At 45.5% G+C, this 16,946-nt stretch overlaps 1 pseudogene; it reads right to left on the bottom strand.

Moving 5' to 3' along the window:
• Positions 1–11,088: 11,088 nt before the first annotated feature.
• Positions 11,089–11,811, bottom strand: LOC148881290 (uncharacterized; annotated as a pseudogene).
• Positions 11,812–16,946: the final 5,135 nt, after the last annotated feature.

Consider the following 16,946-nt stretch of genomic DNA (forward strand, 5'->3'; position numbering starts at 1 on the left):
GCTTTGGCTGCCGCTGCTTTCCCGCGAAATTTTTTTACCTTCTTTTAGCCTTTTTAACCTCTTTTTAGCTTTTTTATGGTTCACGAGCCTCTGGAAATACCAGACAATCACCTACGAACGTTGACTATCGATCCATTTCTTGACCCCGGTCGCTTATCCGGATCACAGACGAAGCCGCGTTATCATCTCCACCCACCTGTTTCCGCTGTCGAGGGCTAACCTGGCCGCTGTCTCTCTCTCGGTGTTGCTGGCGAATATCATGTCGCTTCTCCATCGACCTGTTGGACGGCTACAGTACTCGGCGGTGGAGCTGCTGAAGTTCCGCTCCCGATGGACGAGCGTACTACCGGCGATTCTCCGGTTCCCGGAAATCGCTCGTCGCCCTTCCCGGAGGTATATCCACCGCGGACCACGTCGAGGCTTTCACCTCGATGGCTCCAAGGATATCACCTCCCTGTGGTCATCCGTCCGCCAGCCGCGCAGAAGGAGCAGCCGCTCGGTCGATCATCGTATGTTAGCCGGCCTGGCTAGGTCAACTTTGGCCTCCTCAACGTCCGCTCGCTTACGGGAAAGGGGTGTCTTATCCAAGACATTCTAATTGACCGTAAGCTTGACTTTTTTTGTATAAATGAGACTTGGCAAATGGCGGGAGACTTCTCCGAGCTCAATGGCGCGACTCCGCCAGGCTTTGTTTACATTTCTAAGCCCCGCCTCTCAGGCCGCGGAGGTCGTCTCACGATAATTTACCGCAAGAACTGGAAAATCCTTCAAATTTCACTCCAGGAAACCCTATCGTTTGAATGCCTTGCTTGTAACATTTCTGGATCCTCACCCACCATCATAGCCACTGTATACCGTGCACCAAAACCACATTGTGACTTTCTAAAAGAATTCTCTGATGTCCTCACACACCTCTCCACCCTGTCACCAAATGTAATTATTCTCGGGGACTTCAACATCCACATGGACAATTCCACTCTTTCCGTCACTAAAGACTTCACCTCCTCACTCGACAGCTTTGGTCTGCATCAATTCTCGGACTTTCCCACCTACATAAAAGGCCACACCCTGGACCTCATTTGCATGTCTGGCCTTATCCCTAAGAATTGCACAGCTAATGAACTCCCCATAACAGACCATTTCCTGGTTTCTTTCACTGTTTCCATCACCCTCTCCCCCCCCCCCCCGTGTCATCACATATCGCAACATCAAGGGCATCAACGTTGCCACCCTCGCTGAGATGATCGCCACCCTGACTCCGGACTGCAACTCATCTCCTGATGAACTTGTTTCCCGGTACAACGCGGACCTCACCAACACCCTCAACGCCCTGGCTCCTGTAAAGTCCTGGTGGGTCCTATTCACCCGGTCTGCACCTTGGTTCACCGCGCATCTCCGCTCCATCAAGGCAAAATCTCGCCAACTTGAAAGACTTTACAGGAAGTCTGGGCTCACTACTCACAAGGACATGTACGCAACTCACCTTACCCATTACAAAGACTCTATCACTCGTGCAAAATCGCAATATTACTCTGGACTCATTGACTCTAATCCTGGAAACTCACGGGCCCTCTTTTCCCTCTATCACAAAATCACACAACCTCCTATCTCTCTCCCCTCACACTTCTATTCCTCTGAGACATGCAACACTCTGCTTATGTTTTTTAGTGAAAAGATCAACAAAATCCATCAGCACCTCGAGCCCTCTGTCCCCCCCCCCTCCCAGCCTTTCTACTCCTTCCCAACGACTTTCTGCCTTTGAAGTCCCTCATTCCTCTATAATCTCAGACATTATCACCAAATCTAAGAACTCCTCCTGTCAACTCGACCCCCTCCCTACTATCCTTATAAAGTCCTGCCTACCCTCTCTTCTCCCATTTATTTCTACCATCATTCACTCCTCATTATCAACTGGAATTGTTCTTATCCCACTCAAAACCGCAGCTGTCACTCCAATCCTGAAAAAACCTGGCTCAGACCCAAACGATTTCAATAACTTACGTCCAATTTCCCACCTCCCATTCATCGCCAAAATTCTTGAAAAGACAGTTGTGTCCCAGCTTCACTCACACCTCACTCACAATAACCTGTACGAACAATTCCAGTCTGGTTTCCGCCCCCGCCACAGTATGAATCGGCTCTCATAAAAATCACGAATGATCTTTTTATGGCAGCCGATGCCGGTTCACTCTCCATCCTCATCCTTTTCGACCTGACCTCAGCCTTTGACACCATTTCCCACCCTATCCTGCTCGACAGACTTTCCACCCTAGGCATCACAAATACCCCACTCTGCTGGTTTCATTCCTATCTCTCTGATCGCTCACAATTCATCCAAATCAACTCATTCACCTCACGGTCGTCTCCTGTGTCCTCTGGTGTGCCTCAAGGGTCTGTCCTGGGGCCACTTCTCTTTATTATCTACAAACTTCCTCTTGGCAATATTTTCCGTAAGTTTGGCATTCACTTTCACTGCTTCGCGGATGACACCCAACTCTACCTCTCCAGCAAACCCGACACCTCTCTTCCACCTTCATCCCTCTCACTTTGCCTCTCAGAAATTAAATCCTGGCTTTCCCATAACTTTCTCAAGCTTAAAAGTGAAAAAAACGAACTTCTCCTTGTCGGTACCAAATCCACCCTCCACAAAACTAACAGTTTCTCTCTCACCATTGACAGTTCAACCGTGTCCCCCTCCCCTCAGGTCAAGAGCCTGGGTGTCATCCTCGATAGCTCACTATATTTTCAGTCCCATATAAATAACATAACTCGGCCTGCTTATTTCCACCTCCGTAATATTAACCGTCTCCATCCCTCGCTCACCCCTCACACCACTGCTTTCCTTATCCACAGTCTCGTCACCTCCCGCATCGATTATCGCAACGCACTTCTCTTCGGTATCAATCAGAAATTTCTCCATAAACTCCAACTCGTCCAAAATTCTTCAGCCCGGATCATCACTAGAACCCCCTCCTTTCACCACATCACCCCTGTCCTCCAGCAACTCCACTGGCTGCCTGTTAAACATCATATCAAATTCGAAATACTTCTGTTTACATTCAAAGTCATCCATAACATTGCCCCTCTCTAGCTTTCTGACCTGCTTCAAATCTCTGTTCCCTCTCGGTCCCTCAGATCCTCATCCTCCCTTCACCTCTATGTGCACTCTGCCCGTCTCACCACGATGGGATGCAGAGCTTTCAGCCACTCTGCTCCCAAACTCTGGTATTCTCTTCCACCCAACATCCGTAATATTGACTCCCTCCCTATTTTCAAGGCTCACCTCAAAACCCATATTAAACCCATTAAAATTGCTTTCAATGTCTAGCTCTATCTGCTATTTTATTATGTATCATTATACTTATGGTTTTATTGTTATGTGCTTTGTTTTATTGTTTTTATTGTAAAGTGTCTTTGGGTGTTTTGAAAGGCGCTTGAAATAAAATGTATTATTATTATTATTATTATTATTATTATTATTATTATTATTATTATAAACCGTGAACTTCCCAAATATAAGCAGCATATTGACTGTTTCACCAGAGAAGGAAACATCCTAGATCACTGTTACACAGCACTCAAAGGCGCATACCGGTCTGTTGCGCATGCAGCATTGGGTCTTTCTGACCACTATTTAATCCACTTAATTCCCACATACAGACAGAAACTCAAATGTGTAAAACCGGTAGTCAAGACAGTTGACTGATGAAGCAAAGTTAGCGCTACCAGAATGCACTGATTGGAGCGTCTTTGAAACTTCAACGGGCACATTGGATGAATACACAGACACTGTAACATAATACATTAGTTTCTGTGAGGACATGTGTGTACCAACAAAGTCCTTCCGCTCATTCAACCTCAACAAGCCATGGTTCACTCCCAAACTCAGGCAGCTTAGGAAAGAGAAAGAGTCCGCATTTAGAAGTGGCGATCGGGCGCTTTACAAACTCGCCCGAAACAGATTGACAAAGGAAATTAACATCGCAAAGAAGAGTTATGCGGAGAGTCTCAACAAACAATTGTCCGCTAACGACTTTGCATCGGTGTGGAATGGCCTGAAAGCAATAACAAATTATCGTTTACCATCAACCCAAGCAGTGTACAACAATGGCCTGGCTGATGACCTAAATACATTCTTTTGCCGATTTGAAAAGGGAACCCCCATTTCCCTCATATGCCCACCATTACCAGAAACTACCGTATCTCTGCCCTCTGCCCTACAGATCCACGAACTGGACGTGAGACGGCTTTTAAAGCAGCAGAAGATCAAGAAAGCTGCGTGACCTGACAGAGTGTCCCCCTCCTGCCTGAAAGTCCGCACTGACCAGCTGACTCCAGTCTTCACACGAATCTTCAACAGATCCCTGGAGCAGTGTGAAGTCCCATCCTGCTTCAAACAGTCTACTATCATCCAAAGAAACCAGCACCCTCGGGATTGAACGACTACAGACCTGTTTGTCTGACGTCTGTGGTCATGAAGTCCTTTGAACGCCTCGTGCTGAACCACCTAAAGAACATCACCGGACCTCAGCTAGATCCTCTTCAGTTTGCCTACCGGGCAAACAGGACTGTGGAGGATGCAGTCAACATCGGACTGCACCACATCCTCGACCACCTCGACAACACAGGAACCTACGCAAGGATCCTGTTTGTGGACTACAGCTCTGCGTTCAATACCATGATCCCAGAACTCCTCATCCCCAAACTTCTCCAGCTTGGAATGTCCCCTACGATCTGCCAGTGGGTCCTCAGCTTCCTGACAGGACGGACACAACAGGTCAGACTGGGGAAAATATCATCCTCAAACCACGGTCATCTGTCTCATCGAAGACGGCGGCGAGTCTGCGTACCGACAACAAGTGGAGCAACTGGAGCTCTGGTGCAGCCGTCACAACCTGGAGCTGAAGACGCTCAAGACAGTAGAGATGATCGTGGACTTCAGGAAACATCCATCACCACAGCTACCCCTCACAATATCCAACTGCCTGGTGTCAACCGTTGAGACCTTCAAGTTCCTGGGAATCACAGTCTCCCAGGACATGAAGTGGGAGGTCAACACCAACTCTATCCTGAAAAAGGCCCAACAGAGAATGTACTTCCTGAGGCTGCTAAAGAAGCATGGCCTGCCACAGGAGGTGCTCCAACATTTCTACACAGCTGTCATCAAATCCATCCTGTGTTCTTCCATCACTGTTTGGTTCGGGGCCGCCACAAAAATGGACAAAATCCGACTTCAACGGACAATAAGGACGGCGGAAAAAAATTATTGGCACCGCCCTACCCACTCTCGCGGACTTGCACACTGCAAGACTCCAAACTAGGGTACGGAAAATCATACTGGACCCTCCGCACCCTGCCCACCGCCTTTTCCAGCTACTCTCCTCAGGCAGGCGCTGCCGATCCATGCGCACCAAATCCAGCAGACATTTGAACAGCTTCTTCCCCCCAAGCCATTAACTCTTAACAGTAGCCCAAATGGAATTGTATAGTGCCTCTTTGTAATTTTTTTGCTGATGATACTAATGCAGCGTGTTCGACCGGAAACAAATTCCTTGTGTGTTCTACATACTTGGCAATAAAGATGATTCTGATTCTGATTGATTCTTATTTTGGCATCATGACATCATTCACAACCTCTCCTCAGAGTGAAGATATTCTTGTCAAATAATCTACATTTTTTTCGATTGTCAGGGCAGAGAATCGCATCTGACAGGTCCTATTCTCCTAGTCACAGTTTATGGGCCCTGCCACTTTGCCAGTAGCTTACTTGGTCCCGTAGGTACCAATATTAACACCTTCTGTCCAGGGTGCCAATGTCTCCCTGATAAATTCTTGCAGTTGTTCTCGCTGGAGATTCTCTTCCATCTTCTGATGTAGAACATCAGAAAGAGTACATCAGATGTAGAACATCAGAAAGAGCAGATGTAGTATGATGTAGAACAGATGTAGTATCAGATGTAGAACATCAGAAAGAAATGGAAGATGCAGAGCATCTTCCATTTCTTTCTGGAATTGTGGGTTCAGAAACCATGGGAATTACAGCTTGTCTTGAACGATGACACTGTGGAGGTTGGGCATATGTTAGGGAACCCAACATGGTAGCTTCTTGTGCCGGAGGAAGGTTTGTTGGCCTCGATGTTCGAATGTCAGTGTCTTGGGGCTGTGGTTTTTAGAGGAGGATAATGTTGACTCGATCGACTATCAAATGTCTATTCTTGCTTGTTGTGGTGCATCTGATCTCTTAATTGGTTGATCTGTTCAATCAACGTCCCCTCTCATATATTATATATATGAAGAGTGAACCAATTATTCATGCAGGGTATCTGATCACTGGCAGGGCATAGCTGTTTATGGCCCTGGTCTTGTTCTTTCCATTAAGCTGGCTTTTTACGACTTGCCTCAGCTGCTGGAGGTATTTGGTCGTAGCCGCTGTCCTTGTTGCTAGTTCGAGGTTGCCATTGGCCTGTGGTATACCGAGGTACGTGTAGCTGTTTTCAATGCCTCCTATTGTTCCTTCAGGGAGTGAGACCCCTTGAGTGTGGACTACCTTGCCCCTATTAGTCACCATCCGACTACATTTCTCCAGCCAGAATGACATCCCGATGTCACTGCTGTAGATCTTGGTTGTGTGGATCAGGGAGTCTATGTCCCTTTCGCCCTTTGCATACAGCTTTATGGCATCCATGTAGAGGAGGTGACTGAATATAGCTCCATTTCTGATCCATAGCCTGTCTTGGCGATTATTTTGCTGAGGGGGTTCAGTCCTATGCAGAACAGCAATGGGGAGTGTGCATCACCTTGGTATATGCCACATTTGATGGACACTTGCGTTAGTGGCTTGCCATTGCTTCTAGTGTGGTTTTCCACATCCTCATCGAGTTTGCAACGAAGGCTGTCAGGGTCGTGTTGACCTTATACAACTCCAAGCATTCAGTGATCCAAGTGTGTGTGTACGCACTACTTTTCTTTTTTAACTTGTAGCAGCACTTACTTTCTTTGGAGGCATGATGATTAGGGGCTAAAACTCTTCGTACACCTGTATTAAACGCGAGCAAAACACAGCACGTCCGCTAGCAACAACAGTTGGTCACGAACAGAGCGATACACCCGTATGCCGCTCAGCATCCCACCCTCGCGTACGCACTCACGCGTCGTACCGGTGTTCAAACTCCGATTGTTGTTCGAACTACGAAGCAAGAATATGTCGACTATTTTGTTCGAACTCCGATTTGTTTGAACTGTGAGTCGTTCGAAAACCGAGGTACCACTGTATATATATACATATATATATATATATATATATATATATATATATATATATATATATATATATATATATATATATATATATATATATATATATATATATATAAAAAAAAATCCTCGTCTCACCCACCATGGGTGGTGTCTGTCCCCATTTCAGCTCGGGTCCTCTACCAGAGGCCAGGAAGCTTGAGGGTTCTGCGCAGTATCCGTGCTGTTCCCAGCACTGCGCTTTTCTGGACCGAGATATCCGATGTTGTTCCCGTGATCTGTTGCAACCACTCGTCGAGTTTGGGGGTCACTGCCGCAAATGCTCCGACCACCACAGGCACGACTGTCACCTTTACCTTCCAGGCTCTCTCCAGCTCCTCTCTGAGCCCTTGGTATTTCTCGATTTTCTCATGTTCCTTCTTTCTGATGTTCCCATCACTCGGGACCGCTACATCCACGACAACGGCTTTCCTTTCCCCTTTATCTATGACCACGATATCTGGTTGGTTGGCCATTACCATCTTGTCAGTCTGTATCTGGAAGTCCCACAGGATTTTTGCTCGGTCATTCTCCACCACCTTGGGAGGTGTTTCCCATTTTGACCTTGGGGTTTCCAGTCCATACTCCGCACAGATGTTTCGGTAGACTATGCCAGCCACCTGGTTATGGCGCTCCATGTAGGCTTTCCCTGCCAGCATCTTACACCCTGCAGTTACGTGTTGGATTGTCTCAGGTGCCTCTTTGCACAACCTACACCTTGGGTCTTGTCTGGTGTGGTATATCCTTGCCTCTATGGCTCTGGTGTTCAGGGCCTGTTCTTGGGCAGCCAGGATGAGTGCCTCTGTGCTGTCCTTTAGGCCAGCCCTCTCTAGCCACTGATAGGACTTCTTGAGATCAGCCACTTCTGCTATGGTTCGGTGGTACATCCCGTGTAGGGGCTTTTCCTCCCATGATTGTCCCTCTTCCAGCACCTCATCCTCTGTTCCCCATTGACTGAGACATTCTCTGAGTACATCATCCGTTGGAGCCTTCTCTTTGATGTATTCATGGAGTTTGGATGTTTCATCCTGGACAGTGGCTCTCACACTCACTAGTCCCCGGCCTCCTTCCTTACGGCTTGTGTACAGTCTCAGGGTGCTGGACTTGGGATGGAACCCTCCGTGCATGGTGAGGAGTTTTCGGGTCTTAACATTTGTGGTCTGAATCTCTTCCTTTGGCCACCTTATTATTCCTGCGGGGTATCTGATCACTGGCAGGGCATAGCTGTTTATTGCCCGGGTCTTGTTCTTGCCATTGAGCTGGCTTCTGAGGACTTGCCTCACCCGCTGGAGGTATTTGGTCGTAGCCGCTTTCCTTGTTGCTAATTCGAGGTTGCCATTGGCCTGTGGTATACCGAGGTACTTGTAGCTGTTTTCAATGTCTGCTATTGTTCTTTCAGGGAGTGAGACCCCTTCAGTGTGAACTACCTTGCCCCTCTTAGTCACCATCCGACTACATTTCTCCAGCCCGAATGACATTCCGATATCACTGCTGTAGATCCTGGTTGTGTGGATCAGGGAGTCTATGTCCCTTTCGCTCTTAGCATACAGCTTGATGTCATCCATGTAGAGGAGGTGACTGATCGTAGCTCCATTTCTGAGGCGGTATCCATAGCCTGTCTTGGCGATTATCTGGCTGAGGGGGTTCAGTCCTATGCAGAACAGCAGTGGGGAGAGTGCATCACCTTGGTATATGCCACATTTGATGGACACTTGCGTTAGTGGCTTGCCATTGGCTTCAAGTGTGGTTTTCCACATCCTCATCGAGTTTGCAACGAAGGCTCTCAGGGTCCTGTTGACCTTATACAACTCCAAGCATTCATTGATCCATGTGTGTGGCATCGAGTCATATGCTTTCTTGTAATCAATCCAGGCTGTGCACAGGTTGGTATGTCGGGACCTGCAGTCTTGAGCGACTGTTCTGTCAACCAGCAGCTGATGTTTGGCACCTCTAGTATCTCTACTAATGCCTTTCTGTGCTTTGCTCATGTATTGATCCATGTGTCCACTTATCTTAGCCGCAATGATGCCTGACATGAGCTTCCATGTTGTGGAGAGACAGGTTATTGGCCGATAGTTGGAAGGAACTGCACCCTTTGAGGAATCCTTCATGATCAGGATTGTTCGCCCTTCGGTTAGCCATCCTGGGTGAGTCCCATCCATCAGCAGCTGGTTCATTTGTGCTGCTAGGCGCTCGTGGAGAGCTGTGAGTTTCTTTAGCCAGTAGGTGTGGACCATATCCGGGCCTGGTGCCGTCCAGTTTTTCATACCTGAGACTCTTCCTTGTATATCTGCCGCTGTGATGGTAACTGGGTTCTGTTCAGGGAGGTTGCTGTGCTCCTCTTTCAGAGTCACCAGCCATTGTGCACTGCTGTTATGTACGACCTCCTTCTCCCATATGCCTTTCCAGTATCTTTCAGTTTCCAGCCTTGGAGGGTCTGCTCTGCTGTTAGAACCCTGCTACTGAGCGTACACTTTCGCAGGTTGTGTTGCGAACAGCCTGTTTATTCTTCTGGCCTCATTCTCTTTCGTGTACCTCTTTAGGCGACTGGCCAAGGCCTGGAGCCTTTGTTTGGCAGTTTCGAGTGCTTCAGGTATATATATATATATATATATATATATATATATATATATATATATATATATATATATATATATATATATATATATATATATATATATATATATATATATATATATATATATATATATGACGACTGGCCTGATTGCCCAATTTGCCCTGGTATCACCTCATCAGCATAACTAAGTCTATGTTGCCTAAGCAGTCTATTGTACGAACGATCAAAATTGAACTTCACCCCACCATGGCGGTTAAGGGAAGGATTTAGCTTTTTTTGTGAAAATAGCTTCTTTTACTCCCCTTTCACACCACATGGATGTGGTGTGAAAGGATGGACAGCAAAACCAAAAGAGAGACAATAGGGTAAATTTCAAAAATTACTGTTAGGGAAACAATCACAGATACTGGTAAACACGAGAAAAATTAGGCATGAGCAGATTTCAAGGGAGAATTGGATCAAAAATTTGTCAGACAGAGACCTCTCAGAGACAGAAAAGGCTGTACTAACCAAGGCTTAAATTTCTCAGTGACTCCTAAAATGATACCCACAATAGACTATATCACAGCTACTGAATCGTCCATTAGAAATTACAAACATTCGTATGCAGAGGATCTACGCATAAAAATATCAGCTCTTCTCAGTAGTGCCAAACCACCTGCGTCCAACATAACATTAGAAGGAGAAAGGCGTTAACTACTCTACAAAAAGATTAAAATATTACCGTATTTTCACGACCAAAGAGCGCACCGTGTGAAAAGGCGCAGTCTCATTTATGTGTGCCATTTCTGTCTTTAACATCCACATTGGGCGCACCGGATGAAAGGACGCAAGTTTTATATACCGGTACATATCCTCTACTGCCATACGGGCGTCCGTCTTACCACAACATACAGGCGTATTTAAAAAACAGATCGGGAGCAAAACTGAGTTTGGTAGTGCTTTATTTAATGACAAAGTAAGAACATTTTGTAATCATCGCTCAATAGGCGTCGGCATGGTAAAAACAAGCACATTACTGGTAACAGAATCGAACAGTTGCGCTAAATCCAACATGGCAGGTTCGCTTTCCTCACTGTCAGTTACTTTCTGTGCCGTGCGGCTCCTCGGAAATAATGCCGGCTTTTCCGAAAGCTCGAACCACCGTGCAAGCAGACACGTTAGCCCAAGCGTCCACAATCCAATTGCAAATTGTGGCGTAACTCGCCCGGCGCTGCCTACCACTCTTCGTGAAGCTGTGGTCTCCTTCGGTCATCCATCGCTCCCACGCCGCTCGCAGCCTCACTTTGAACGTTTGCCTTAATAATGACGCCTGCTGGAAATGTCTCTTTAGGCAAAGTCTTTCTTTTAAAAATCACCATCGGCGGCAGTTTATCTCTGTTCGCATGGCAACCAAGCACAACAGTAAACAAAGCCTTTTCATACCCTGTTGTGCGTATCGCTACCGTGCTGGTTCCCTTCTTCTCCACCGTGTGGCTCACCGGGATGTCGAAAGTTAGCGGTACCTCGTCCATGTTGGTGATGTCGCTCGGCTGGACGCGCTTGTCGGCGATGTGCTTCTCGCAGTAGGACCGGAAGTTCGCCAACTTTTCTGAATAATCCGTGCTGTGCAACCGTAGTTCTGGTCCGGATGGAAAAATGGCACCGTTTCATAAAACACCAGCACCAAGACGGACCTCCTCGGAAATGTTCAATTTTCATTTCCCCCGCTAGCGTTACTGCTCTGAGTCGGATGGTGACAGTGGAAACGCTCCTTCCGCTCGCTCTTTGCTCGACGATCCATTGCTCGAGTCTTTCCTCCAACTCCGGCCACCTTGCTTTATGTCCGCAAAAACTAAGCTGAGTCTTCTTCACCTGTCGGAGTTCGTTTTCCAGCTTCCTCCACTTGCGAACCATCGACTCGTTAACTTTATATTTTCTCGCGGCGGCTTGATTCCCATGCTCCTCGGCGTAGCTGATTGCCTTCAGTTTAAACTGAGCTTCATAACCATGTCTCTTTGCCATTTTCAGGGTTGTTCGAACAGCAACGTTCTGCATAAAGCACATACGTACCTGTTCTTTTATACACAACCCACGCCCACGCACCCCCCCATGTTCTCTACCACGTCCTCATGGTGGTCTCTAATACGTCCGCACATTCGGCGCACTGCACTACAGGGCGCACTGCACATTTTGAAAAAAATCTGAGACGTTTATATGCGCCTTATGGTCGTGAAAATACGGTACTATTTTGCCAGCAGACAAGGGTAGGTGTACAGTGCTTCTCAACACATTGGATTATGAAGACAAAATAAACAGAACACTTATGAGCAACAGTAAAAGGACCCTTCCAATAAATACAAGATAGAAATGACAGACTGTCTGCACAAGTTAGAGAAAGAAGAACTTATTGACAAACAGATGTATTTTATATTATACCTGGGAGAGGCCACACCATGTATCTATGGCCTGTCAAAAATACATAAAGAAGGATTCCCCCTCACACCCATTGTTTGTAGCATTGTAAATGTAGATGTGACCTCTCTCTTTACATCAGTCCCAACCCAAGCAGCAATCTCAGTGGTGAGGACAAGACTGCTGGCGGACACTTCTCTGCATGAAAGAACCACACCTAAACTGGACCACATCTGCCAATTATTGGAAATTTGCCTTAATACTACGTATTTTTATTTTAGGGACACATCTTACAAACACATTTATAGTTGTGGTATGGGCTCACCAGTGTCACCCATAGTGGCTAATCTGTACATGGAAGAGATGGAGAAACAGGCCCTCACATCCCTCCCGGGGACAAAACCTAGGCACTGGTTTAGATATGTGGACGACACTTTCGTCATTATTAAAAAACAAGAAATTTAATCCTTCACAGATCACCTCGACTCGGTAGACATCAACATTAAATTTACTCACGAGGACATTAAAGAGAACCAACTAACCTTTTTGGATTGTAAAGTAATTCAAAAGTCTTTAGGAAGGTCACGCAGACTGACCAGTACTTACTTTTCGATTCTAACCATCCTCTACAACATAAACAAGGAGTTATCAGAACCCTCCAGCATAGGGCTAAACTAATACCAACAAGCATCAAAGGTAGAGAAAAGGAGTAAAAACATATCAGGAAAGCACTCACAAACTGTGGTTACCCTCAGTGGTCTTTTAACAAATATCAAAAACGAAAGAATAGGGAATGAAACCAACAATTCTGAATATACTAAAAGGAGAGGAGTAGCAGTACCTTACATTGCAGGAGTTTCTGAAAAACTACAGAGTCCTTTGGCAACACAAAAATTCCGACTTATTTCAAACCGATAAACACTTGAAAGCAAAAATTAGTGCATCCAAAAGATAGGCTGCCAAATAAAAAACAAAGTGATGTAGTTTTGTCAAAACATTGTAAAAAAAGAAAATTGTAAAGAGCAATACATTCGGGAGACTAAACAAATTCTCAAAAAAAGACGATCAACATCACACGGATAATACTAGTAGAACTCAATCGGCAGTCCATATGCACTTAAAAGCTAGCAACCACTCATTTGACGACAATGGGGTTAAAATCTTAGCGAAAGAACAGTGCGTTTGCAAGGGGAGTAAAATAAGCAATTTTCATAAAACAGCAAAATCCTTCCCTTAACCGCAATGGTGGGGTGAGGTTCAATATGGATCGTTCGTACAATAGGCTGATTAGGCAACGTAGGCTTAGTTATGCTGATGAGTTGATACCAGTGCAAATTGGGCAATCAGGCCAGTCAGTCAGGAAAATAGAAGTAATCAGTGGAGCCGCAGGGATTAGTCCCTTGCTCCTCCAACGTGAGAGCATGGACCAATCATAGCAAACTCTGGCACCCCCATGTCTGGACAGTAGGGATATATATAGGGCCGAAACTACCAGTAAGAATTTAGTTTGCTGACGAAGATGCTTGGATCAGAAGCGAAACGTCCAACACCTTCAAAAAGTAGATATGACGGCTGAAGAAACCTTTTCATCGATCGGAGTCGATGTCCCTTTTGCTCTTAGCATACCATGTAGAGGAGGTGACTGATTGTAGCTGAGGGGGTTCAGTCCGATGCAGAACAGCAGTGGGGAGAGTGCATCACCATGGTACATGCCACATTTGATGGACACTTGCGTTAGTTGCGTGCCGTTGGCTTCAAGTGTGGTGTTCCACATCCTCATCGAGTTTGCAACGAAGGCCCAGGGTCCTGTTGACCTAATACAACTCCAAGCATTCAGTGATCCATGTGTGTGGCATCGAGTCCTATTTTAGAACTAGTTATATACACATCCTAAAACGTCTGCTAGCTGCCTGATAAATAAACATTTTTTTTGTATATCACCTTGCTTCATGCTGATTTAATATCTAGAGTACACAAATGAATAACTGAACCAGGAAGAACAAAATTCAATCAAACACATATGCTTTCTTGTCATCAATCCAGGCTGTGCACAGGTTGGTATATTGGGACCTGCAGTCTTGTGCGACTGTTCTGTAAACCAGCAGCTGATGTTTGGCACCTCTAGTATCTCTACCAATGCCTTTATGTGGTTTGCTCATGTATTGATCCGTGTGTCCACTTATCTTGGCCCCAATGATGCCTGACATGAGCTTCCATGTTGTGGAGAGACAGGTTATTGGCTGATAGTTAGAAGTAACTGCACCTTTTGAGGAATCCTTCATGATCAGGATTGTTCGCCCTTCGGTTAGCCATCCTGGGTGAGTCCCATCCATCTGCAACTGGTTCATTTGTGCTGCTAGGCGCTTGTGTAGTTCTGTGAGTTTCTTTCGCCAGTAAGTGTGGACCATATCCAGGCCTGGTGCAGTCCAGTTTTTCATACCTGAACCTCTTTCTTGTATATCTGCCGCTGTGATGGTAACTGGGTTCTTTTCATGGAGGTTGCTGTGCTCCTCTTTCAGAGTTACCAGGCATTGTGCACTGCTGTTATGTGCGACCTCCTTCTCCCATATGCCTTTCCAGTATCTTTCAGTTTGCAGCCTTGGAGCTCCCGCTCTGCTGTTAAAACCCTGTCACTGACCGTACACTTTCGCAGGTTTTATTGCAAACAGCCTGTTTATTCTTCTGGCCTCATTCTCTTTCGTGTACCTCTTTAGGCGACTGGACAAGGCCTGGAACCTTTGTTTGGCAGTTTCGAGTGCTTCAGGTATGGTTATCTGCATGTACCTCTTGGGTATTGGCCTTTTATTCACACCTCTCTGGGTCTCCGTCAATTGACTCACATCATTCCGAGCCGCCTTGATCTTGGCCTCCAACCGTCTTTTCCATGGTGGGTAATGAATCTCGTGGCTCTCATGGTTGCTCTTGTAGCCAAGCATGTCTAGGATCACTGATGCTGAGGTGTATATCAATGCTGTTACTCCTTTTCTGGCACCCAAGCAAATCATCTCTGCAAAAATGTGTTTTTGGTGGACATTTGCATGTCGCCAAATTGTATGGGTGGAGGACAGCCTTCTCCAATTTGCACAAGTTGACATGGTCGTCAAAATTCTGGCGATCTGTGTAAGTCATCTCGTACTCGCCTTTTGTCATTCAGTTGGAGGGCACCAGTTGACAGTCAGTTTCGCAGATGTCCTGCGTAGGACATCCATCCATGCGTGGAAGCCCTACACAATATCTCTGATTTCGCCTGAATCTCTGGCTGACATCGGTGCCCACTCAACTCATTGGCCAATTTCATTCTTACCGGCGAGAAATTCCTTTAATGTGCACTGCAGTCAATTACTTTAATGTGCACTGCATCCAATTCATAATAATAATGATAATAATTCACAATCAAATCAATCTTGACAGGTTATCCTGCACTTTTAGTCGTAACTATAAACTACTTTTGAACTGACAAATGTCATCACTGTACGCAAAGGCAGCCAGAAGATAAATTAGCATCTGCATGCTGTCTTAATAAACGTTGGATTTCCTCCATTGCATCTCCAACATTGAATACTTTCAATTCAATCAAGCCTAATTGTAACAATTCCTTGCTCGCTAGATGGTTGGATGAGAAATATGTGCAATAAAAATTGTCATGCATAACAATAAATGCCACATTATGCTTTTGGAAAACAAAACTATTCTCAATATGGGCTTTGTCATCGATCCCAAATCATCAGGTGGGTGTGCCAACTCTAGTTCTGCAGGTGCATCCCACCAGCCATTGCGGCCTCTCCTTTGTTGGGTCTCCTATGAGAATTGGAGCAGAGATTGAACTTTGTTTCCAAAAACACCAAGAATGCAAATTGGGTTCGGATGACACTCCGGATGAAGATCACAGGATGGGTGGATGTAAATGGCTTGTGCACCCCACAGTTCATCAATTCATCCTGCAAATGGAACAATTTCTCAACCATCATCCCAGCTCTGTTTGCGAATTGTTTCTTTACACATCATCTGCACAAAAAGCATAATGAAAAAAGTTCAGTCATCAAATTTTGCAACTCCATCTTTTCCTTTTGAAATTAATTTCTCTGCTCAGAAACTAATAAAGGTGCATCCGATCAAATTCAATTTATCGTTTTTATGAATCAAATCATCTGCTCTTTGACTTCAGGGGATGACAACTGTCAGGTCAAAACCAGTGTAACGATCACGTCACAATCATTACCTTAATGAATCTATAACTTTCCTTCTATGAAATGGCCAACAATATCAACTGGTGAATCTCTGTAAGGACTTAATCACCAGCAAATTTAGTTACATTTACCTTGCCAATTCCTTCCAATTCAAGATAAATGTTCCTGTTATTCAGCCCAATTTACTGACCATTTTATTTACTTTTTCAAATTGAACCGTCGTTTACGAGCCAGCGGGGCCTCCGAATTTTCTCTGGGTCTTTTAAACCCCTCTTTGAAGCTCTGTGCTGACAAAAACCCTTGATAAGAGGCATCGTAAATAACTCTGGCTTGTTTCAAATGGCTTGAACAAGCTGTGTACAGAACAAGGTTCAGCTCTGTTTGACAAACTAAACTTATAATTTTATAAAGTCACTCTTTGATTGTCATTTTATACAATTTCCATTTCATTTCGCATTTGCCCAAATCAGGATTTCAAAATGATTTGTCTTTCA

Source organism: Hippocampus bargibanti, unplaced genomic scaffold (genome assembly GCF_051943395.1).
Source record: "Hippocampus bargibanti isolate YZ-2025 unplaced genomic scaffold, ASM5194339v1 Contig00178, whole genome shotgun sequence".
Classification (NCBI taxonomy): domain Eukaryota; kingdom Metazoa; phylum Chordata; class Actinopteri; order Syngnathiformes; family Syngnathidae; genus Hippocampus; species Hippocampus bargibanti.